At 42.6% G+C, this 23441-nt stretch overlaps 1 long non-coding RNA gene across 3 annotated transcripts; it reads left to right on the forward strand.

Moving 5' to 3' along the window:
• Positions 1–1471: 1471 nt before the first annotated feature.
• On the forward strand, positions 1472–19046 carry LOC123612400 (uncharacterized). Of its 3 annotated transcripts, none has more exons than XR_006719623.2 (4): positions 1472–1877; positions 2456–2665; positions 6391–6486; positions 18525–19046. It is a non-coding gene; the product is annotated as an uncharacterized LOC123612400 (long non-coding RNA). The 3 variants fall into 3 exon arrangements; XR_012508165.1 differs by having other exon boundaries at positions 18200–19045; XR_012508164.1 differs by lacking the exons at positions 1472–1877; positions 2456–2665 and adding an exon at positions 2692–5071 and having other exon boundaries at positions 18525–19040.
• Positions 19047–23441: the final 4395 nt, after the last annotated feature.

The following is a 23441-nucleotide window of genomic DNA, read 5'->3' on the forward strand; positions in this document are numbered from 1 at the left end:
GGGTGGGATGGTGTCACCCAAATGCCTTCCAATGCTCAGAGAGCAACACGTATGGGAAGAACATTAAAGTTCGGTGTTTTCCAGAAGTGACAGATTACCTAACAAAATAATCCATGCTATCAGACAAATTGGTTTGAAAAGGAAGACAGCTGGCTTTGTTCCAACACCAATAATATTATTAATGGCAGTGACAGAACGATGCCAGGAGGGCGGGGGGCCCAGCATGGCAGACCTGGCTCTGGGCCAGCTGAAGGGAATATGTTCAAAGAACTTTTTTTCATTGTTTTTCTGTTTACATTTGGCCTTTGGCCCCCACATAAGAGCTGTTAACATTGGTTGCTGGGTAAATCCAAACAGGTAAAGAACGAGACCAATTTTGAAGACAGAGAATTTTCCAGCAATTCATCTTGAACACAGAACCCCAGCAGTCCTCATTCTCTGGGAGGCCTCACGTCCCATTTGATAATTTATGACTCCCAGATCTTGACATTTCGTTAAAACCCAACGCATTTGACAAACTACATTTTAGAAAAATATTCTGTGAGTTGGTTTCAAGCAGCAGGAATTTATGATAAGTTGACTTAATCCTTGCTTTTCGAAGACGTCAGAAAAAAGCGCTTTCTATTAACAATGGGATCGTGTGTAGGGGATCCTAGAGCAAGCCACGGTAAGATGTCAGGGCTGTCTTGAGAGAGAAATCTCAGCAAATGACTTCTTAAAGGCCCCTGTGTGCAGCCCAGCGTTGGCGTCTGCCCTCGAGCTAGCTGCGCTGTCCAGGGATTGGCGAGTTTCCAGCTGTACCTGGCCCGGCTCTGCTCCTGAGCCCAGGTTGCCTGTGTATTCACTTATTACACCCAACCGCTGTGAAATCATTCACAGACCTTGGAAATAACACATGTAAGGTGATTTATTTATATATTTTGACTAATAATCTTAACTTGTCATTTTGTTTTTAAAATTTGATAAACGGACTGGGAATTTAAAAAGGGAGCTGTTTGTGTTAAATTTATAACCCTGCTTCCTGGCATTTTAGGATTGGTTATTACTTTTGGATTCCTTTTTTTGTCAGAGTGTGTGTGTATGTGTGCTCACTCCCTTCTGGTTTTTCCCAGTATGTCCGTGTGATGTTCTACAGAAAACTCTTGAGAGGTATAGACTTCATCGGATATGTGGTGTTTTCCAAATCTTAATTCACTAACAAAGAGAAAACTGAAAAGATGTGAGTAGAGGGTTTTATTAGTGCAATTTTTGCTTTCTATTGCTATACTCTGCAATAAAAATCAAACAGCATGTCAGCAATGATTCAGTTATTTTGACAGGGAAAATAGGAAATTCAGTCCCCCAATCAGATTTCCTTGTTTGTTTTGCCAGACATTGCCATCTACTTGGAATTTAGTGATGTTCACAATTTCACTTCGCTTTGACCTGAATAGACATCGGATCTTCTTAAACTTTTCTTATCTATTGACCAGAGAGACGGATAGAGGGACGTGCGACGAGTGTTTGCATATTTCATATGACAGTTGCAAGTGCTGGAAGGAAAATATGAGTCATGTGGTTGGCTACTTGTTTCGACTGAAGCCGACTGACTGATAAGTTCCTTGTTAGTCTCTGCTGTGCAGACATAGGACCCTGTGGCTTGGGTAAACAGCAATAGTCCTGGCCAAGAAAATTAGAGATATGGCAAAAACTACTTATTTGAAAGTGTGTCAAGGGAAAAATGGGTTGGTGAGGACTTATTTAGATCAGGGTCTGGCAAACTTTCTGTAAAGGGACAAAGAGTAAATATTTTGGACTTTGCAGATCATACAGACTCTGTTGCAGCCACTCAACTCTGCTTTGAAGCACGGAAGCAGACATAGAAAATACTTAAAAAGGTAAGCATGGATTTGTGTTAATGAAACTTTATTTATAAAAACAGGCAGTGGACTGGGTGTGGCCTATGGACCATAGTTTGTTGACCTCTGAGCTAGTCCTACTTCCTCATCTTACTGATGAACAAATGGACCCAGTGGGAGTGAATTTGTGAAATAAAATTCACATTTTATGGCAAGAGAAAAAAAATTTAAACTTAAAAATATTTTCCCTGCCCTTTAGCCTCCTCTCTCTTCTCTACTGTGCATTGTGTATCTGTGTTATGCATCAGCCAAACCTCCCCCATTGGCAGAAATACCTGCTCAGTCATAAAGAGTAGCGTTCTCCCAGCACCAATAAGATAACACCTTAAAAGATAACATTCCTTCTTGATCTTGTTAGGGGCCATGGCGATGCTTAGATCTGGATTGTGTCAACTGTCAATCGCACGTCATTTAATACACAGCCGTCTGTCTCAAGAAGCTTATATAACTTTGCCTTGACTTCTAATGGGCAGAACAGTTCTCAGAGCTTTCTGAGATGCTCTTCCTGGGTTATAGTCCTCAATACGGCTCAAATAAAATTTCCATTTCTTTCTTAGATTGATTAATTTTTTGTCGACAAAGCAAATCACTCAAAACCATCCAACCAGTTACGTGAGGTTTGACTCCTTCACTCCTGGCTCCCAGATGCCATGATTCCCCACCTGGACAGCTTCTCTTGGTTTCTCCCTGTGGATCTTCATTCTCAAAGTCATGTCAACCTGGGCAGCAGGTCATTGTTCAGCTGTATGGGAGTGGCAGGTACATGTGTAAGTACTTGTGCCTAGAGGTTCTGATTAATGGTATTTATGAATGTTAAAGTGAATCAAAATATAAGAAATCTAAAGTGTCTGTAAGCTACTTGTTTTCAAAATTTTAAATGTTCTATGCGGTCTTTTCTCTTGTCAATCTTTTCAATTGTTCCAAGCCTTCCTGTGTAAGTGCTGATATAGATCGGGGCCAGCCTGGCTGAGGGTGCTGACAGACTGTGGGAAGGGTCTCTAAGGTGGAGAATGAAAAATGGAGAACTGACACTTTGTAGAAATCAAAGAGGATGGCAAGGTCGGGGATGTCTGGAGAAGTGAATAAATGGGGTGTTAAAGCTGCATGAAGCTGTGAAGACGTCATGAGGTTTAGAACTCCTCTGCTGCAAACAGTTCCTGCTTCAGCCTGCCCTAATGATGGGGGCAGGATGGTCCCACAGCGCCAGCCAGGTGATCCGACACCTTCCTCAGTGTTAGAAGGTAGTTCTGTCAGCAAGGATATCTTTGCTCTCAGGTCTAAACAAGAAAGGCACAAGCCGGAGCTTTGTGTGACCAGGCTCCCCAGAGCACAGAAGGCCCCTTAGCAGTAGCAAGAAGAGCATAAACAGCACACAGACGCAGAGAGATGAGGTGAACAGAAGGAACCCTGGTGCCCACTTTCCCTTTTTCGATGCCCAGATTAGATCCCTGAACCACCCCAGGACCCCCTGATTACCTCTTTTTATTTTGCTTGCATTAGTTGTGTGTGTGTGTGTAAAAATTACATTTAATTATAACTGAGTATGTTTTGACAAATCAAATATTTCCTATATTACTATTGCATTTGGTCTAACCTATAACTATAGAAATATTTCCGGAGAATTCTTCATGCCTCGGTCTCTAGCTTTCACTCAAGTCTTGTTCACATCACACGGTGGAATTGATCGCAATTTCAAGCAAGTATGAAATTAACATTAATAATAATTCTTTGCCAGCATATGCTTGGGTTATTTTTAGTAGAGCATTTGGCACCCACTGTCAATCAGTCCTGGCTGTTTGTTTGTTTGTTTACTATCTCATTGGTTAAAGTATCTGTCTTCAAATCTCAGGTTGTATATACAACCTACATTTTCCCAGAAAATGATTTGTTTTTAGCAAAACTGATGCCACTATATTCCTCTTACATTCATTATACTCCTAAGAGATGTCAAAGATAGCCTTCCGTGTCTTTTACGGAAGAAATGTGTAAGTATATCCAGAATTTTATGAATTTATGCACACACACTCATGGGACAAATATACGCAATCACACCTCCTCCTCTCTCTTTGTCTGCAGGAAAGGCTGCTGTTTTGAGATACAGCTCCCTCTCACAAAGAGAAATTACAAAACTTTCCCAGAGGTTGAAGCCACTGTAGAGACCCAGCAGTTGTTTTGAATGTTTTCACTGCTTCAGGGAATTCCTTGAACTTTGAATTCATAAATTTAGTTTCCACAGAAAGCCTGCTGAGATCTTAATTGGGATCATGTTGATTTTATAAGTTAATTGGGAAGAATCAACATTCTAACAATATTGAGTCTTCTAATCCATGAAAAGGGTCTGTCTCTTAATCAATTTAAGTCTTCCAAAATTTCCCTCAGCAGTGCTTTGCAGTTTTTGGTGTATCGGTCTTGCAAGTTTCTTGTTACATTTATTTCTATGAATTTTATGATTTTGGGTGCTATTTTATTCAGCATTTTTTAAATTTAATTTTTAAATGGTTTCCAATATTTTATAAATATGTAATTTTTAAAATATCCAACAGCCTTGCTAAGTTAACTTAATAAATTGAATAATTTCGTCTGATTCTCTCTGTATACTTAATTATGTCCTCCATGAACACTGATGTTTTACTTTTTCCTTTCCAATATTTTACCATTATTTTCTTTCTCTTGCCTTATTGTACTTTTATATACTCTAGTATAATATTGACTAGAAAGATATGAGAGTGTTAAATGCAGAGTTTTGTTTGTATCTTTTATTAGATTAAGGACTTTCTCTGCTATTTCTAGTTTACTGAGTTTTGCTTTTTTTTCAAGATCATGAACAGCTGAATTTTGTCAAGTGCTTTGTGAGCATATTTGAGATACAGAGTGTATTTGAGATGCACATATTTCCTTCTCTTTTATTCTGCTAAGATGATGAATTGCTTTATTTTAGAATGTTAAGCCAATGTAACGTTCCTGGAGTGAATCCCATTTGGTCATGATATATTATCTTTTTGCTCTATTATTAGATTTGGTTCATTAATATCTTGCTTGGGATTTTTACATGTCATTTTCCTATATCAGGTTCTGATGTTAATGTTAAGGTCCACATAAAATAGTTGGGAAAAGTGTTTCTTCCACTTTCATTCTCAGGAAAGGTTTGTGTAAGAATTCATGATCAAGGCCATGTGAGTATGTGATTTTCTTTGTGGGAACTCTTTAAATTATAGATTTAATTTCTGTAATAGATATAAGAGTACTCAGATTTTCTATTCTTCTATGTCAGTTTTGGTAAATTATGCTTTTCTGGAGTTTGTTTACTTCACTAAATTTTCAAATTTATTGTCATACAGTTCTTTATAATATCTTCTTTCTTATTTTTTAATATCTGTAGTGATGTTCTCTTTTTAATCCTTGGAATTGGTTATTTGTGTTTTCTCTCTTTTTTAAAAAAAATCTGTCTTTTTAGGAGGTTATGAATTTTATTAATCTTTTTAAACTGCCAATTTTTGATTTATTGATTTTTCTCCTTGTATGTATATTTTATATATCATTGTTTTCTGCATTTATCATTATCATAACTTTTCTTCTGTTTTTCTTGGGTTTAATTTATTTTTTCTCCCAAGCTTCTTAAGATGGAAACATTAATTTTCAGTCTCTCTTCTCTTAAAATGTGTCTCCTTACCTACTATATTCATTTATATTTTTAATGTATGCATTTAGTTCTATAAATATCCCTTTAAGCACTACTTGAGCTTCATTCCACAAGTTTTGCTGTGTTGTATTTTCACTTGGTTCAAAATGTTTTTCAATTTCCACTTTGGCTTCTTCAGTGACCTATGGATTATTTAAATGCATGTTGCTTAATTTCCAAACACTTAGTGATTTTTCTATTTATCTTTCTGGTATTGATTTCTCATTTAATGCTTCTCTGACCAAAGAAAATATTCTGATTTCTATCTTTTTACGTTGTTGAGACTTAGTCCCAGTTTATCGTTTATTTTGGTAAATGTTTCCCACGCACTGAGGAAGAATGTATGTTCTCCAGATACTGGGTAAAGTATTCAAAATATGCCAATTATATCAAGTTGGTTAATCATGTGGTTTCAAATTGGTTTTTTTACTGATCTTTTATCTGCATATTCCATCAGTTACTGGGAGGTTTGTCGCAGCTGGTACTAGTTTGGCTCTGGAGAATGTGAGCAGGGCTTCCCTGTCCAGCTGCAGAGGCTGGTCCTGCCATCAGAGAATTGTGATTAGCACTCCCTGGAGTTGGGGGTCAGAACTTATGCTGAAAATGAATGTCAACCCTAGGACCTGGGCCTAAATAAACTAGGCAAACTCAAGATGAGTCAGAGCCCTGTGTTGAAAATTTAGTGCCATATTTGAATGAAAAAAAAATGAAATTCTGTCAATTGCATAATTGGCTTCTGGTTGGCTTTTTAATTTCTTTGGTCTGCTGTTTCTTCTTCTTTAAGCTGGCCCATAAAAATGCTCTCTTTTCCAGGCTATAGAGCACACACTAAGGGCTTGGCCACAGTCTGTGTGAAGACTGAGGAATGTGGATGTGAATATGTGTAACACCGATGATGGGAGGTATGTGGTAAGTACCTTTTACCTGTGGAGATCTGCCTCTTCGGTAACTACTGATTTTGGAAGTGGGACCTGACATTGCCTGATACATGGGTTCAAACATCTCCCCAAAACCCGTGTCTAAGTGGTGGGCTTTTTCCCAGGTGAGCACATGTGCTGACTCCAAATTGTCTGTGGATCTGGGCTTGGCACTGGCAAGGGGTTTACAGGTGAGCGTAGACTTCTTAGGAGCATCAGGCTGGAGAAGAACAAAGGTTTGAGAATTCAGAAAGACCTAGAAGATAATCCTATCCTTGCACTTTCTAGCTCTGCGACAAGAGCAAAATCGCAGCCTCTCCGAGTCTCAGCTTTTTCATCTGGGAAACCTGACTCAGGATTTACAGTTAGGATGAAATAAGTAGGGAGCGCCTAGCCCTGTGCTTGGCTCCACAGCTAATCAACACATGCTAGTTCCTCCTCCTCCTTTCCCAGTGTCCCAAGAGAAAGAATTGAACCCTAATTTTGGGCTTAGTGTTAGAGACTGAGTGTGCTGTTAGCACTGGGCTAAGGCTGGGAATAGGGAGGGTTGGGGTCTGCGGGTCTGAGGGTCTGCGGGTCTGAGGGTCTGCTTTCTCACACAAAGAATGAGGACCGGCTCACAGTGACATCAGGCCCTGCCCATTACGCTCAGCTCATGCCAATGCAGTTAACATCCCGGGAGAATTGTAAGACAGCCAGGAAAGACATGACTGGCACTTGAGCTTCTGTCCAAACGTGGAAAAGTCCCTCGCACATCAAAAGTTGACCCAAATATAATGCTAACGTTTTCCTTTTACACAGAACTGGGATCTGTTAGCACTCATCACTTTCCGAAATTTGCAGTAAAGCACATCGTAGGAAAATGTTATTGCCAGTGACTGAAGAAGGGCTGGTAGTTTTGGCTCGCAGGAACTCCAACAGAAATGGAAGCATCAGCTCAGGCTGGGGGAGAGCGAGTCAGGAGTGATGCCTCTACTCTGGAGGCTGTGTGGGAGGTTCTGGGAGGGTATTCAGGTTGACCTGGAGTAACGGGGGACAGGCATCTGGGCAGACCCTGTCTGAACGGTGAGAACAAGTTACAGGTCTTCTCCCAGGATGCGCTTATCTCTGGCAGGCTGTGCTGAGGACCCAGAGGCTCCTCCTGGCTCAGTGGAGGATCAGGCTGAAGTTGATTAGTGATGTCTGCCATGGAGCAGGAGGGGCTGGTTGACCCCGGTGCTATTTTTTTAAATTTCTTTTAAATTTAAGTTTTTCCTCAAAGGAATATATTTACGTAATGGGAAGAGGCAATGATCCTACGGAGCTCTAATGGAAACAGTGGCCCCTGATATTACATCTCCCCATCCCAAAAGGCAAGCTCTCTCAATTTTTAAAAGCTATGTATTCTTATGTTCATATTTCTTTTTTTTTTCTTTTATTAAGGACAATTTCAAACCAATACAAAAGTTGGGAGACTAGTATGAGAAACCCCGTATTCCATCACCTGGCTTCTACCACCACTGTCATATGGCCAGTCTTGTTTCATTTATCCCTCTCTCCTTCCACACTATTTCAAAGCAAATCCAAGTTCCTGAATCATTTCACCTGTAAATAATTTACTATGACTCTCTACAAAGATAAGGAATCTTGTTTTCAACATAATCACATGCTATTATCTTCTTAGTGTCATCAAATATCCAGTATTCCAAACTACCTGATGATTTTATCATTTAAAAAATATTTTACCTCAATATTTCTAAGTAATATGCTTAGATTTGAGTCATTTATTTTCAAATTTGATAGCACAGTTGCTGTATTCCAGGCCTTCTCATCTATTTTAGAGCAAGTCTGCAAATCACTGGGGGGCAGAAAGGAGCCTGTGGGCGAGACGTGATGGTCTCCCACTGGGGTCCCAACCCTGTGGCCTCCCCTGCAGATGCTGGCCTTCTAAGCAGCGGCATCCTACGATTAGGCCATGGGGGCTTTGTGCTGTCACTTTGTGGGTGTGAGCGCAGCGTTGGAGTTGCTTGTTCCACATGAGTGTACGTGGAGCGCACTTATGTAACAGCTCTCGGATTCATTCCTGACACTGGGGAAGCGGGGGTGACGACGCCAGCTGTTTCTGAGGGAGCCAGCGCGGTGTAATGGAAAGACATTACAGCTGTTGGAACTGGGAGAGCTCAGGTTTAAGTCCAGGCTCTGTCATTGGCAGCTACCTGACTTTGGGAAAATTACATAATCTCTCTGGGTCTCTGTTTTCTGTTTTCATACAATGTAGGGATAACAATGCTTACCTCTAAGGGAAGTTGTTGTAAGGACTCAGCACAGTAACACACATAACACACTGGAACACTTGGCACACAGTAGGGAATCTGAATTCACGTGCTCTCTCTGCATATATATACTGTACACGTATATTTATACATGTGTGTATATAAATCTGTATATCTTCAATATCATATTTATTTTTTGTAGATAGACAATAAATTAACTCACTTTTATCTTGCAGTTTTACTGATTGTATTTATTTAAATATTAGCCAGCCTTTCTACTTAAATTGCTACTTATAACTGCCTAATATAAAAATTCCTTTTAGTAAAACTTCCTTAATTCAAATTAAAAATCCAAATCATAGAATTTTCTAAAAAATAAAACAACATTTATTAGTTTCATGTAATGCTAAGTAATTGAAAGTAAACTCTTCTCTCTTGGTTGGACTTGCTTTAACAGACACATGACTCATATAGTTGAAAATGTTTCTTTCATTCAGGGCTCCTCTGGTAGCAAGACACAGAAAAAGAACACACATTAGCTTAAGAAAGAGGGAATTTTACTGGCTCACAGGTGTACAAAGTCTAGAGGTTGAGTTGTCTCCACTTATGTCATGGTCCAGAGCCTTGTAGAACACTGTTAGATTTTTCTTTCTCTTGTCACCTCTCAGCTCTGCGCATTGCCTTCAATATGTAGTTTCTTCCAGCTTTCAAAAGTGTTCAGAGTAGCCACCGAGCATCTCTAGTTTGTGTTGCCCTTGCAGTTCTCAATCCCCAGGGAAGAGAAACGTTTCTTTCCCCGGATCCATAATCACATCTTAGGGAAGACTCTGACTGGCTCAGTTTGGTCACATGCTCACATGTCAGGTGAGAGCACAGGCAAGGGGCTGTTGAGACAGGCAGTCTCACCTCAGCCACGTGGAAGGAAAGGGGTGATTCCCTAGAAGAAAAGCCAAGAGTTGATATCATAAAATGATACAGTTTAGGGAAAAAACAATTGTATCATTTACATAACTTACTAGGCAAGTAGTTATTGGTCATGCTGGCACCATCAATATATCATGATTTGTATCAAAGTTCTTTCTTTCAATTAAAATGAACACTCTTCTCTGCAAATGTGTTTGTCCTATTAAAACTCCATGCCAAATAGTTTATTTATAGAGAATAATACGTGAAAGTGTTCTTAAACACTTACTATGTGTCAAGAAGTATTCTAAGTACATAACATACCTTAACCCAAACCACATGAGAGATAGGAACTTTTACTGTCTCCATTTTACAGATGAGTAAACTGAGGCTGAGCAAGTTAAGTAACTTTCCCCAACCACACAGCTAGCAATTAGAGGAGCTGAGATCACACCTGGGCAGTCTGGCCACAGAGCTTGTGCTCTAAGTATCTAATGACAAAAGGAGATTTCAACCCAGCATGCGTTACAGTGCCACAGAGGACAACCGAGGGAAATCCATGTTACCTGTAACACACATGGATGCTATTTATTCTGAAATGAAATTAATTCATCAAAGATTAAGTTGTCTCTGTAATTAGCATTATGGTAGGTGTCTTAGGGGTTGGGTGGGTCATATGCAAAATGGGAAGGCTTGATCCTCTCTTTGAAGGAGTTTAATTCTATTTGAGGAGGTAAAGCATAGAAATGGGAAACAAACAAACAAACAAACAATAAAACTGAAGCCACTCAGGAGCCCTATTTCTATGTATTGGGGAATAGGGACTGAACTCATGGCTGGAGAGGCTGGCTGGACCTAGCTAAGAAAGCCTTGTGAGAAGGTGAGTGTTAAGTTGGGCTGTAAGGGAAGACTTTAATGGGTTAGCAAAAACTCAAGGGAAGCCTTTAATCATTATAAACAACAGGCAAGATGGCTGACATTTGTGTGTGCTGCCAAGGACCAGGCGATCTGCCACCCCTCCGTGTGCACAGCAGCCCCGGGAGGTGAGTTCATTCATTGGATTCTAGACTGTGGGAAGATACCCTCATGCATCCTGGGGCATGTGTGCTTGTGCTGGTTTCCACCACCTTCATGCCAGCGGCCTTGCAGTGGCCCTGGCGGGAGGCGTTCACAGACATGAGCAGCGCAGCAGACATGACTCCAGGAGATGCCCAGGCTGCATCTTGCCCAAGCTGGGCCACTGAAGAAATTTCCAGAGATGTCTTTCCTGGAGCCATGCATTACCAAGGCTCTGCTAAGATGGTGAAGGTTGGACTATAAAGTATCAGTCTAACCTTAAACCAGTGAAACTGCAAGGCAAAATTATTTACCGGGTTTGCTTACATCAGCATAATCTGAGCAAACCATCCCCAAGGACAAGCTAAAATAAGCAGGAAAGGCATGTGGATGAAATATAATCAGAGGCAGGGGAAAAGACGCGAGAAATCAACCAAGTCGACTGAATAACGTTTTCTGACCACTTTCCCAACATCCTTTTAGCTACAGTGTCCACAGGAACACCCCAAGTCCCTAAGTCCTTGAAGTTGACAAGGAAGAACCCGGGTGTGTGTGTGTGTGTGTGTGTGTGTGTACGTTTATTTTGTGTGCATGCATGAGTGTGTGTGTGTGTGTGTGTGTGTGTTTAAATTCATGGCCAGAAACTGTTGTATGTGTTAATTGGCTGAAAAATTAGGAGAGTGCCAGGTTCTGCTTTAACTGGATCTTCTAAAGGGTAAATAAAAGGTAGGGAAGGGAGGTGCATTCTTTGATCGATGTCTTCCTTTGGAGTGTGCACAGCTGGTCCAGAGTTTCTCTCTTTCCTAATTAAGGGAACTTATTCCACTCACACTCAGAGCTGCTGCCTGTGAGCTGGTCTGGAAGCTGACATCAAAGCCAGGTGGCCAGAAATGTCCTTGCAGGGGGAGCAGGCACAGAGGACTGGACCCCCAGAGTGTTATGGAATCTATATGGAAACAAAAGATGACAATGACATAATGAACAGCAGAGAAACACGATGTCCAGCTCTGGTCTGGAGAAATGGTTCTAGAAAAATGGCTTCAACTGAGTCTTGGAAATATACCCAAGGAGTTAACCTTAGGAGGCTTAATGAAGGTAACCCCCCTACAATAGCTTTTGAAGATCAGCCTTTGTTGTGGTGGGATGTGGGGCAGCGCTGAGTTTGCCCAGGCTGGAAGAAGAGAGAAATGATCCTAGAGCCTTGCCTCTGTTGTCCATTTTCCTCACCACAGCCAGGGCTACGGGGAGGCAGGCTAGCTACTTAGGGAGCAAAATTTAAGGAGATCGTCACCCTCTGGTACTTGCAGTATTGCAGTCAGAGGAATCTTCCAAACATGCACATATGAGTGCCCCAAAGATGGAGTACAAAGGCCCTCACGATGCTTAAAGCTGTGAGTGCTTCCCTCAATTTCATGTGCCTGCAGACTATCCAGGGAGCTTGTGAACATGAGATGCGATTCTAGGTTCGTAGGTCATAGGTGGGTCCTGAGATTCTGCATGTGTAACAAACTCCCAGGTGATGCCTAGGCTACTGGTCTGGGGACCACACTTAGGCTAGTGAGGGTTCAGGTGCCAGCAAAGCAAGGCCGTGAGCCGTATCTGGCCTGCCTTGTCCTTGTAAGTAAAATTTTATTGGAGCACCTTCATTGACATACTGTCTGCTGGTGTTTTTCTGGATACAGTGGAAGAGTTGAATGGTTTTGACAAAGACCGTATGGACCACAAAGCCTAAAATATTTACTATCTGCCCCTTACAGCAAAGTTTGGTGGTCCCTGGTTTACAAAATCTGTTTCTGTTCCTCATCACTCACGTTTCAGCCGAATTCCACGGACTTGAACTTCTGGGGCTTTGTCGATGATGTTACCTCTCCCTTAATGTTCTATTGCTTCTCTTCATTACCTCCTGCCGTGTTGTTTGATCTCAGTTTAGATGTCATGTCTTCCATAATTTCTTTCTTGACCTTCCCAAACTGAGCTAGCGGACTCTCACAGCACGAAGAGAGTCCTGAACTCCCCATTGGGACACTAATTACCCTGAGCTGTAACTGCCTGTTTCATCATCTGTATTTCCCACTAGATCATAGACTTCTTAAAGGTAGGGACTATATCTGTTAATTATTGAATTCCAGGCACCAGGCACATAATATTCAGTTTTAAATTTGATAATTTTATGGCAATTTTAGGCACCTTTCTAATTTTTAAGCACGCTGAATGGAAAGAGCTCTTCCCATTCTAGGGAAAGTCAACCCATTCTGCTTCCTAGTGCTGGTCTCCTCGAAGAAGATGAACTCCTCTGTGGTCATCCACCCTAATGAGCACAATGCCACCACACCCACCTAACACCATATCCACGCACACAAACACGCACACACAACACACACAGAGACACACACACAGCAGTTCTCAGCTCTGATTCTTGTATTGGGCAGAGGACCTATGTATCTTTTGAGATGAAAATATTTGAGAATTTGAGAATGAATCTGGTTTTCCTGGAATCTTCCGTACTCAGACTCTCAAGAGCTGGGGTAAAGATTTTAGCAGGGAAGAGAGTGAAATTCTTGCTTACATTTTATTTATCCCTGCTCCCCTTTACCAGAGAGAACGGAAATCCAGCTCAACGGGTCCTTTCAAGAAAGTAATCAGCCATTAGGTCAATTGCCTCTTTCAAGAGGCCAAGCGTGCTTGTCAAAGGTCACTTCCACTCAGCAGGGCCAGTGGAACCTTGGGTGAAGAGCCAGGGTCTGCCCAGGGAGCCACTGGGGCCGGCCTGGGGTCTGGCCCCAGCAGTTCCCTGGAAGTCGTCCTTGAACACACTATGTGCTTCCAAGGTGGCCCTTCCACAGTAGGAAGGAGGAATCCAGTGGTGAGGCTTAAAGACCTTAAGCCAACCACCGACTGAAGGTTGGTAAGATTATCTGGGTGAGATGTCCTGAGCTAACCAGATGCAGCCCAAGCCACTGGTTCTTTCATTCTTTCCTGAGATGTTCAAATCATCACCACGATGTTTTGCACTTCATGAGGCATTTACCTCTTTTCCTCACGTTCTTTATTTCTGCTCGTTTCTGGTCAGTTCTAACAGACCCATTCCTTCAAGATCATAGTTAACTCTCAGAATCCATGTACATCCAGTGTCATGGCTTTTTCGTTATCACAGATGAGTACTTATGACTTTTTAATATCATAGGCATTTCCTCCGCAATCACTCTCATTCTCTTTTTGAAGCGAGAAAAAAAAGCTCCTTAGGAGAAATTATGTAACTCTAGAAACAAGAGCCAGCCTTTGAGACATCCTGTGACAGTGAGAAGCCAAATTCCAGATGTTGGGTTTTGATTCTCCAAAGCAATGTGTGCAGGGAAGGGAGGGCTGGCTGTGGGATCAGGAATTCATTAGAGGTTTGCTGATTTCCCTCCCAGCGCAGTTAAGAGTTCAAGGCGGGCAGTGAAGAAGGGCTCTGGGGGACAGGTCAAGGTGGGCGGCAGCTTTAGCCCCATCTTCTGAGCAAAACAACCCCCCTCCAACCTTCAGATGCCTGGCCTGTTTCCCCTCCCGATGCGCTCAGTAAATGCTTACCAGTAACCGTCTGAGGGAGGACAAACAGGATGGGATCCTTGGAGAAGATCATTTATTTATCTGTTTATTTTCCTTTGTGCATTCTAAATATGTTGAGTGAGTAACTTCTGGATTTTTTAAAGTTTGACCTTTTTCTTCCCCTCCTCTTTTAAAATATGAAGTAGTTGCTCATTTCAGTTTTGCTTTTGTCATAGTTGGGATTTTTCAGGCCACACACAGACATACTTTTTAGTTTTGGCAAGAAGTAAATAGCCAAGGCTCATAAATTACATTCATAAATATTTAGCGCACTTCAGTGTGTGAAGGAGTTTTAAAGGAAAAGAAAGAAAACTAAGACTGGGTAAAAACAAACATTTATCCAGAGGAAAATGAAATCCATTATTTTATTGTTTGAAGACTTAGAAGCAGTCACCAAGACACAGAAAAGAACTATTGACATTTTCAAAAGAATCATATTCTGCTCTCAGCATAACAGCAAGGAAAAATCGCTCTTGCTTTCAATATAGTTTGGGATTAAGTGCCCCGCAGTGACAGGGTGAAGAAATAGTTGCATTTTAGAGTCGATGAATCATAGAGAAAAAGAAACTATGTCCTGGAACCAATCAGTGATCTAATACTGAGTTGCTTTGGGGTCAGACAGTGGGCGGGAGTCAGAGATTGGCTTCTTGTCTTCCATTTCTGGGATGGGGAGCCGGCATTGCCCTCCTGGTCTGGAATTGAAGATCAGGTGTGCCCCACAGTAAGAAACTTGAAAGCACGGCTATTGGCATCTATCAGAATGGATGCTGAGTAGGAGTGATGCTTGGGAAAGGAATGGTTTACTTTAGAAGAGTACTTACCTCTGGATTTAATCTAGTCAGTCACTCCAGTACATTTAAAAGAGGATTTAATTTCTAAAACATTGATCGCCACAAAGTCTTTTAGGAATCTCTCTGTTGCACAAAATGAGATATTATTGTGCTGGCTGACTTCCTCTCAGGTTTATGAGGATATTGGCACCAACATTATTTTGTCATGTCCCTGCTCCAGGGTCTCCCCAGTGTCTCCTGCAAGTTTTCTCAACCTGGACATTCTTGATATGGGGGCTGGACAATTCTCTGTAGTGGGGAGCTGGCTTGGGCATTGTAGGACATTTAATGGCATCCTTGGCCTCTACCCACTAGCTGCCACTCTCAGTCATGACAATTAAAAATGTGTCCAGACTTTGTAAATGTGGTTCCCGGGGAGAAAGGGAGCAACACTGCTCCCGGGTGAGAAGCTGGGGTTTATCAAATAAAGGGTATAAGGCTTTGCCTCTCCATCGCCAAAGGTTTGGTCCCCACCTCTCTCACCCTCACCTTAAGGCACATCTGTCTCCCAGTCCCCATGCCACAGACCTTCCTCATTATTACCCTCTGTTCGTTTGTCTTCCCCTCTGAAACGCCTTTCTTTTTGCTTGCTCTCTGCTAAATCCTTGCCGGCCTTTGGTGACATCTCCAGTCCCAGCTCCTTCAGAGTTCCCCACCCACATGGCTTTCCTCTTCTTCACACGGGTGGTATTTATTGTCCCCCTTGCTCTTTTGAGGACAACAGAGAGTCCAGATATGGTCAGGGAGAGCTGAGAGCAGCGGGCTCTTGCTCCTACAGAGAGCCCTGGAGAAGAATCAAGAACCCAGAGTAGAAATGACTGCCCGGGGCAGCCCTGAGAGTCCTTGTAAATCAAAGGGGACCAGATGTTGCTGAGAGAGGACCAGACCCAACAAGGCCTTGCAGTAGGCTAGGGCTGATGCCTGGTGGTTGGTCAACAGAGCATACTGACGCCAGAAGTCCAGATGGGGACAAGGAACATGGCTATTAGGGATGAGTGGCACTATTAAGGACAAGTTTTATTGCATGCCAACACCTAGGCACTGCGTAACCTACTTCAGGCAATTAGTAGGGTGGCTCTGGGGTTTAAGTACCCCACAATCCCATCAGAGTCCTTTCTAGCTATTTCCTTTAATAGTAACGATTCTATTACTTAAAGTGACCAACTGTAAAAATTATCTTGGGATGGTTTTGGGGGAGACCCAGGACATGGGACTCTCAGTTTCAAAACTGAGGGAGTCCTGGGCATACAAGGATGAGACGGTCACCTTGCTACCACTGCTGTATATTGCAATTATCAGCACCACCATCAGTGTAGTTTCTAATGTTCTCTGTTAGGTGCAATTTAAGTTTTCTCAATTTTATGCAAAGGTAATTGAAAGCTACTTTAAGAAAAAAAAATTTTTTTTTGATGTGTAGCATGATCCAAGGAAAAGAAAACTGTACCTGCCTTCCAAATGGAAGTCATTGCTAATGTAGCCTCTTCTGTAGAGAATTCTGGAGTAGCCACTGCCAATAGAGTTGCAGTTCTGATACCGGGCTCTTCCCTGGCACTGGGCCCATCTGAAGGGATTCAGAACGCTTGTGGTCGTGAGGTTCTATGGTCTTGAAGGAATAGCCAGATATTTGAATGAGTATGTTTTCTTTTCCATTTCTGCAGCTCAGGCCTCTCTGCTGGTTAAGTCAACTGGGTGACCCTACCTACACAGCCTGGGATTGCTGTAGGCAGCTGTTCCCTTTAGAAAACATCTTGAGTTCCAGATAATTTAGTAGGTAAATCAGGATACTCTAACAAACAATGCTAGTGTAATTGTGCCAATGAAACTAGTTGAATTGTGTTTATCTGAGTAGACTTGGCCACAACAATACTTGTCCTGAATTCTAGTCTCATATCCATTACGGACAGGCCATAAAACTTGGCGCGAGGAGTTAAAGATAGTGGAAGGGCGTGACATTAAAGGCACAGCACTGGAAGGTTTTGGGGAAACGTAACTGTCTAGTGTCCTGATTATCGTGCTGTTTGGTATGAATCTACACACATATTAAAATTGAGAGAACTTTACAAAAAATTCTCAAAAACAAGGTCAATTTTATTGGATAATAATTTTCAAAATAAAAACGTTAAAAAAAGCCAAAAAAGCATGGCATAGAGCAGTTAATGCCCCCAAGCCAGTTTTTTAATCTATAAAATGGGAATAATATTGCTTAGTTTGTATCAAATGAGCTGAAAGCACACTGAGAAGTATAAAATGTTATGCAAATGGAAGTTTTTGCATTGACAGTGCATTCTTTTAATGACTTAAAAAAAAAAGAATATTATGTTAACCTTATCCTGGATTTGTGTTCAAAATCTCACAGTACATTAGCACTCAGTTGCACGTGTGCGATGGAGCTGTTGTTTTTGGCTAACGTCATCATTTCATTAACTGTATGGTCTTGAGGTTTGGCCCTTGAGGCAGCATATGTGGAATGGGGACAGTGGAATTAAATGCCACAGACTTCACACAGTTGCCACTTAAGGGCAACTCTAAGCCACAATACTCCAGAGAATAAACTACCACAAAGTATGCCAGGTGGATAGAGATGACATCACCTAAACCCAACCTCAAGGTTCAAGCTCAGAAGAAAACCATCCAACTCTATAATTCTTATGTGATGTTTCAACCTGGGCCATTAGGTGTCGATTAGGAAGTAGGGTAGGGCCTGGTTTACTTTTCAATAGTATTTATGGTGTTGAGAACATCATGGAAGTTATTGTAGCGTGTGTGTGTGTGTGTGTGTGTGTGTGTTGGGTGTGCTGGGAGGTTGGAGGAGCGCACTAGCTTTCGAGTGAGACTAACCTAAGTTTAAAGAGCTCTGCTCTTTACTTGCGACTTAGAATTAATGATTGTTGAATTAACAATAATTATAGTAATAGTTTATATTATCTGGCTCAGTTGAGATGAGAATGCTGTCTTTGTGTCGAGAATATCTACCTGGATGCCTGTGATAAAACAGCCAGGTAGGACGCTGTGGGAGGATGTTGAGGACAGAAAGAATTTGCTGGAGCCTCCTCCTATCAGCCTGACTCTCTTGTAGGAGAAGAATCAGTTGGGAAGTAGAGGTGTGGAAGGCTGGCTCCCGGGAAGGTCCATGCAGATAGAAGGGAAAAATGATCAGTTAAATTTCAGGCAAAGGTAAGAACCCTTAAAAATGTGTGGCTGGGGAGTGAGTCTCCAGGAACCAACTGCAGCCAGACCAAAACCAGGCCTGCTGAAGGACCAGAGGGTGGGCTTCAAGGTGACGCTTGTTACTTCACAGAAGTCCTGTCCGCAGCTACTCCAGGGTGCCCAAGGGTGCCCAGGGAAACCTTACTCTGAACTGTGGACAGCAGGCCCTCATCTTCCTCCACGCCCTTCTCCAGGTTCCATCCACTTCACAGCTGTTCCCATCAGTTGGAATCCAGCCCATCGTTTAAGGCCCATCTCAGAGGACTCCTTCTCCACTGAACGGCACAGCTGGAAGTGTTCTCCTTTCTCTCCAACTCTGGTGCCAGGACTGTTGGGGTGAAAGAAAAAAAAACAAGAAACTACTTGAGGGGTTGGGAAGGATAGATTTTGGAATGACCACCTTTGTTTTACATGAAAGTAAGAATATTTTAAAATGTGCAAACAAAACCATTTTCTTTTAATTTTACCAAAGTCCATATGTTAATTTAAAATGTTGGAAGAACATGTTTTCAGAACAAACGATGGTTTTGAAATAAAGCAAACTTCATCTTACAAATAGATATGCCTACATTGTTCTTTTTTCTTTTATTTCTTTTTTTTTAATTCTTTTTTTTTTCTTCTTCTTCTTCCTTTTTTTTTTCTTGCCTCACTTCACCTTAGGTTTCCAAAAAATTCACTATGGGCTTAGATCCTTCTGCAGACCATGATATTTGTCAGTCTGAACTCTGTAACAAGTTACCAGCATTTCTTTGACCTTTCTCAGGGTACCCATTATGGTGACAGTTTTTTGGTTTATGCTTATGGTGTCCCAACGTGCCTTAGGGTAGGACCCAATTCTTTCCTGTTTCTGTATCTTCTGAAGCTCTTTGACTAAAGTCAATCCCCATAAAAATTTGGATGGATGGATAAGTTGTGCTTGAATAAGGTAGACTTCTGGGTGGACCAGAACAAATGGTAGGGGCTTTCCCAGGGGTCCTTTGCTGCCTCAGTTCCTGAGAGTTCCAAACTGGAACCAGAGCTGTGGCAGATTGATTGCATTAACTACCCTTGTCCTGTAAGCTTGTTGTGCCCTACAAGGCGCCCAGCCAGCTGACTTATTTGGGATAACTGGATGTCAGCAGACATGATGCAAACAGAGGCCTGGAAAGGCACCTGCTTATTCCCGCTTGTGCTCTTGCACTCTGCTGCTGCCTTGAGAAGAACAGGATTGAGTTGCCTGCTGGGAAGTGGTAAGTGAAGAAAGCCAAGTTTTCCCAGTCAAGTCCAGCTTAGGCCGGCCAGCAGACAGCCAGCACTCAGACACAAGACCGTGCCTCTCTTGGCTTCTGGTAGCTTTAGGCCTTCCTTGGCTTGTAGATGCATCACACACTCCTTTGTCTTTCCAAGGTGGTCTTCCTGTGTCTTCACATCCACCTCCTTCTCTGTGGGTCTGTACCTATGTCCAAACATGCCCGTTTTATAAGGGCGTCACTCATATTGGCTTAGGATCCATCCTGATGACCTCATTTTAACTCTATTACATTTGTAAATACCTTGTTTCCAAATAAAGTCACATTCTGAGATACTGAAGGTTAGGACTTCATGTATCTTTTTTTGTAGGGGACACAATTCAACCATAACATGTGGTAAAATTACCTCAAGTTACCATTAAAAGGCATGAGAGCCATTTCTATGGTGTGACTTAATGGCAGCCTCTTAATCCATCTCCTTCTCAAATCCCTTCTCCTAACCCACTGGGATTATTCCTATGGTCTATCATTTCAGCGCAGGAAAAAAATATCTCTTCAAAGATATCCTCTTGGGATGTTGGGGCCAGGATATAAATTCTTATTAGCTAGTCTCTTTGTTAAAAGCTGAAGTGAGCCAAAAAGATGACTCAGCCAGGAGGAGGGAATCTGCAGGGAGGGGAGGGGTCCGAGACCACCTCTGCCCACGCAGCAATTATCCCTCAGCCTGGACTCAGTGGCAGCGCTGGCATTCCTGGGGCCAGCTGGGGTGGGCGGGGCACCGCAAAGGAAGGCTCAGGTTCCCAGGGGGCACACCTGTACTCCCCAGGGGTCCTGGCCCCGAAGCTCCATCCTCTAACAAAATATTTTACTAGTCTTGAACTACATAGGCAAACACTCATCTAATTCTGAGTCTGTTAATTAAACATGAATAAAATACACCTAAATGTTTTCAAATCAACACACCACAAAAATACCAAAGTTTCGATACTTAAAACTAAACCAGACCAGACAGGCATACAGCCTCTTGATGGCTCAACTGCATAACACTTTGTGTTTTCAAACTTTTTCAGCCAACAAGCAGAGGGAAAGGTCTTCTAAATTTGGCAAATATATTATCATCCAGTAATAGCAGCTTCCCTGAATTACTTGCTGTAGAAAATGCTTTGCCCAGCTCTGGCTACAAATTTTCCTGCCACCTTGGTGAGATTTATTGCCTCTTAACACACGCCTCCAGTATCTCATGTCAAGCCATAGGTCGTGTGCAAATGAACCATTTCATTCTGGATTTTCCCAAGTTTTAAAATTAAACCTTCCCTCTAAGATAGAGAATTCTGCTTTGAGAGGGCTTGGGAAGAGAATAAATAGCATAAACATCAGCCATTCATGGGAAACCATTTGAAATCGGCAGCCAAAGTGGTCTGTGCGTGATGCGGTTGCTCTGCTTACTTTCTAGAAAATCTATAAATGTACCTTTTGGCTCCACCTATGTCTGTACCTGGAGAAACTTACTTTCCCTGAAAGAAGCAGTACTTGGCTTAGACAAGTACCTCACTCGTCTCTGTCCTGGGCAATCTGTTACTAGCTAGGCAGTCTTTGGTTCTGAAGAGGCTGGAGGCAGTTGTGAGTATGTGGAATGGTAGATTCGAGGTTCTCCACCCTGGCTGCACAGTAGAAGTGACTGTGGTGGCTTTAAAATAACCTGTGATGGTTAATTTTATGTGTAGTTTGACTGGGCCATGGTGCCCAGATATTTGGTTGAACATTGCTCTGGATGTTTCTGTGAAGGCCTTTCTGGATGAATTTAACATGTAAATTGGTGAACTTTGAGTAAAGCAGATGGCCCTCCATAATGCGGGTGAGCCTTGTCAAATCAGCTGAAGGTCTGAATAGCGCAAAGGACGGACCTCTTTGCAAGCAAGAAGAAATTCTGCCAACAGAAGGCCTCTGAACTTCAAAGGCAACTCTGGCTCTTCCTGGGTCCCACTGACAGCCCACACTGCAACAATTATACCTGCCAGCCTGCATAATCACGTCAACTAGTTCCTTAAAATTAATCTCTCTCTATACATATCCTGTTGGTTCAGTTTCTCTGGAGAACACTGATTTACACAGCTCCCACAGCTGAGCCCTTTCCCCATTCTGATGCAGTTGGCCTGGGGTGTGCGGGGGAGTGTTATTTTGAAAAGCTCCCCAGGGGATCCTCAGGTGACCAGTGCTGAGGACTACTGCCAGACCACTCTCTTACTCTTGCAGGGAAAATTGATCCTGGGCCTATCCCATCACTGTCATTTGAGTCCTGACTTTGCCCTCAGTTGGCTGAAGAACCTTAGGCACTAACTCAAGCTTTCTGAGGCTCAGTGTTCTTATCTATAAAGGAGAGGAAATAACAGCAGGGCCATCAGATTGTTGTGAAGACGATGAGACAGCAATGACATGAGATGTGGAAAGGCACAGCATTCCCCTTTTCGTTCAGTGGGAGTGACATGTGTGTTGTATGTCTGTGACTTTTGGAATCATCATGTTGAACAAAACACATGGCTGTGTAAACAGGGTGGGTTTTATTATTATTATTTTTCCATCCTCATGCCCTAAGCTTTGGCCTCTCCTCCCTGAGACTGACCAGTCTCCGCAGTTTGCCTCGTGGGGCCGAGAGCCCTGTGTCTGGCCTGGTTTCAGCACAGCAGCTGCCGAGTCAGGATGGATGGGACCCTGAATATTCAAGATTCAGCGACTGTCGTTGACTTGAGGTCCCAGTGTGGGAGCTCTGCACAGGGGGACGACCTGGGACTTCGGATGGAGTCATAGGTCACTTTGCAAGTGTCGGTGAAACAAATTGAAATACTGTGGTCACATCGAGCCCGTGGAAGAGACCAGGAGACATATGTGAGCGATTTTCATGGTTGGCAGCGACGCCCACCAGCGCCTGCGGTGAGCAGCTTCAGCTCATGCGTTGGTGAAAACGATCCCCCTGGAGCTCCGGCGCGCCGGGCCGCGCGCTGGTGCTGGCGCCGTGCTTTCCGGGGGCCGCGCGCGCGCTCGGGAGCGCAGCGCCCGGCTGGGAAGCACGCTCCGCGGTGCAATTTCACACCCGGACATTTGAGAGGGTTATGGGAAACCACTTTTCCCTTACTCCATCATCCTGAGTGAAATGGAATCAGGACTTGTAAAAAGTGTGTCCTTTAATTTATGGCAACATAAACAAACCTGAGCAGCCTGGACGGAGACTACAAAGAGCAGGGCGATGGCAGAGAAGCGTGGGCATGGATAACGCGGTTAACGTCCTCTCGCCTCAGCTGGGGTAAGCCCGGGCAGCATGACTGCGTTTGCGCCGTTAGCAACATGCTTGGCTCACTTTAAAATTGTGAAAATAGTTGGATTTGTTTACATCTGCCTTGTACACGGGCATTTTTAATGGCTGAAGGAAAATGCTTTGTAGGAAAGGATTGAAGATTAGGAAGCAAGCCCATATTCAGAAAAGCTAATACCAACTATGCGAAAAATATTTCATCCAGGAAAATAAACTATTCATTGGTTGCCAGTGAAAACCACCTGCGAGATTATGAAATTCTTGATGGTTTCAGATGTAATCCATTCATTTCATCATATACTTATAGGCTGCCCCTGGGTAAGATTCTCTGCTAAACTCTGAACAGGTATAAAGATGTGTTTGTCTAATGTCAACCCTAAAGGGACTTAAATTAAAGTGCTGTGTAGGGCAGTGATTAATACAGTACACAAGTTCCACGTTTTACTATTTACTAAGTGCAAACTACTTTAAGACTCCATTTCCTCATCTGTAAAATGAATTTGATGGTAATGGTGATGAAGATGATGATAATGGTGATGATGTGGTGGCAACAAATGTGGATTAAGCACTTACCA

This window comes from Camelus bactrianus, chromosome 7, assembly GCF_048773025.1.
Source record: "Camelus bactrianus isolate YW-2024 breed Bactrian camel chromosome 7, ASM4877302v1, whole genome shotgun sequence".
Lineage (NCBI taxonomy): Eukaryota > Metazoa > Chordata > Mammalia > Artiodactyla > Camelidae > Camelus > Camelus bactrianus.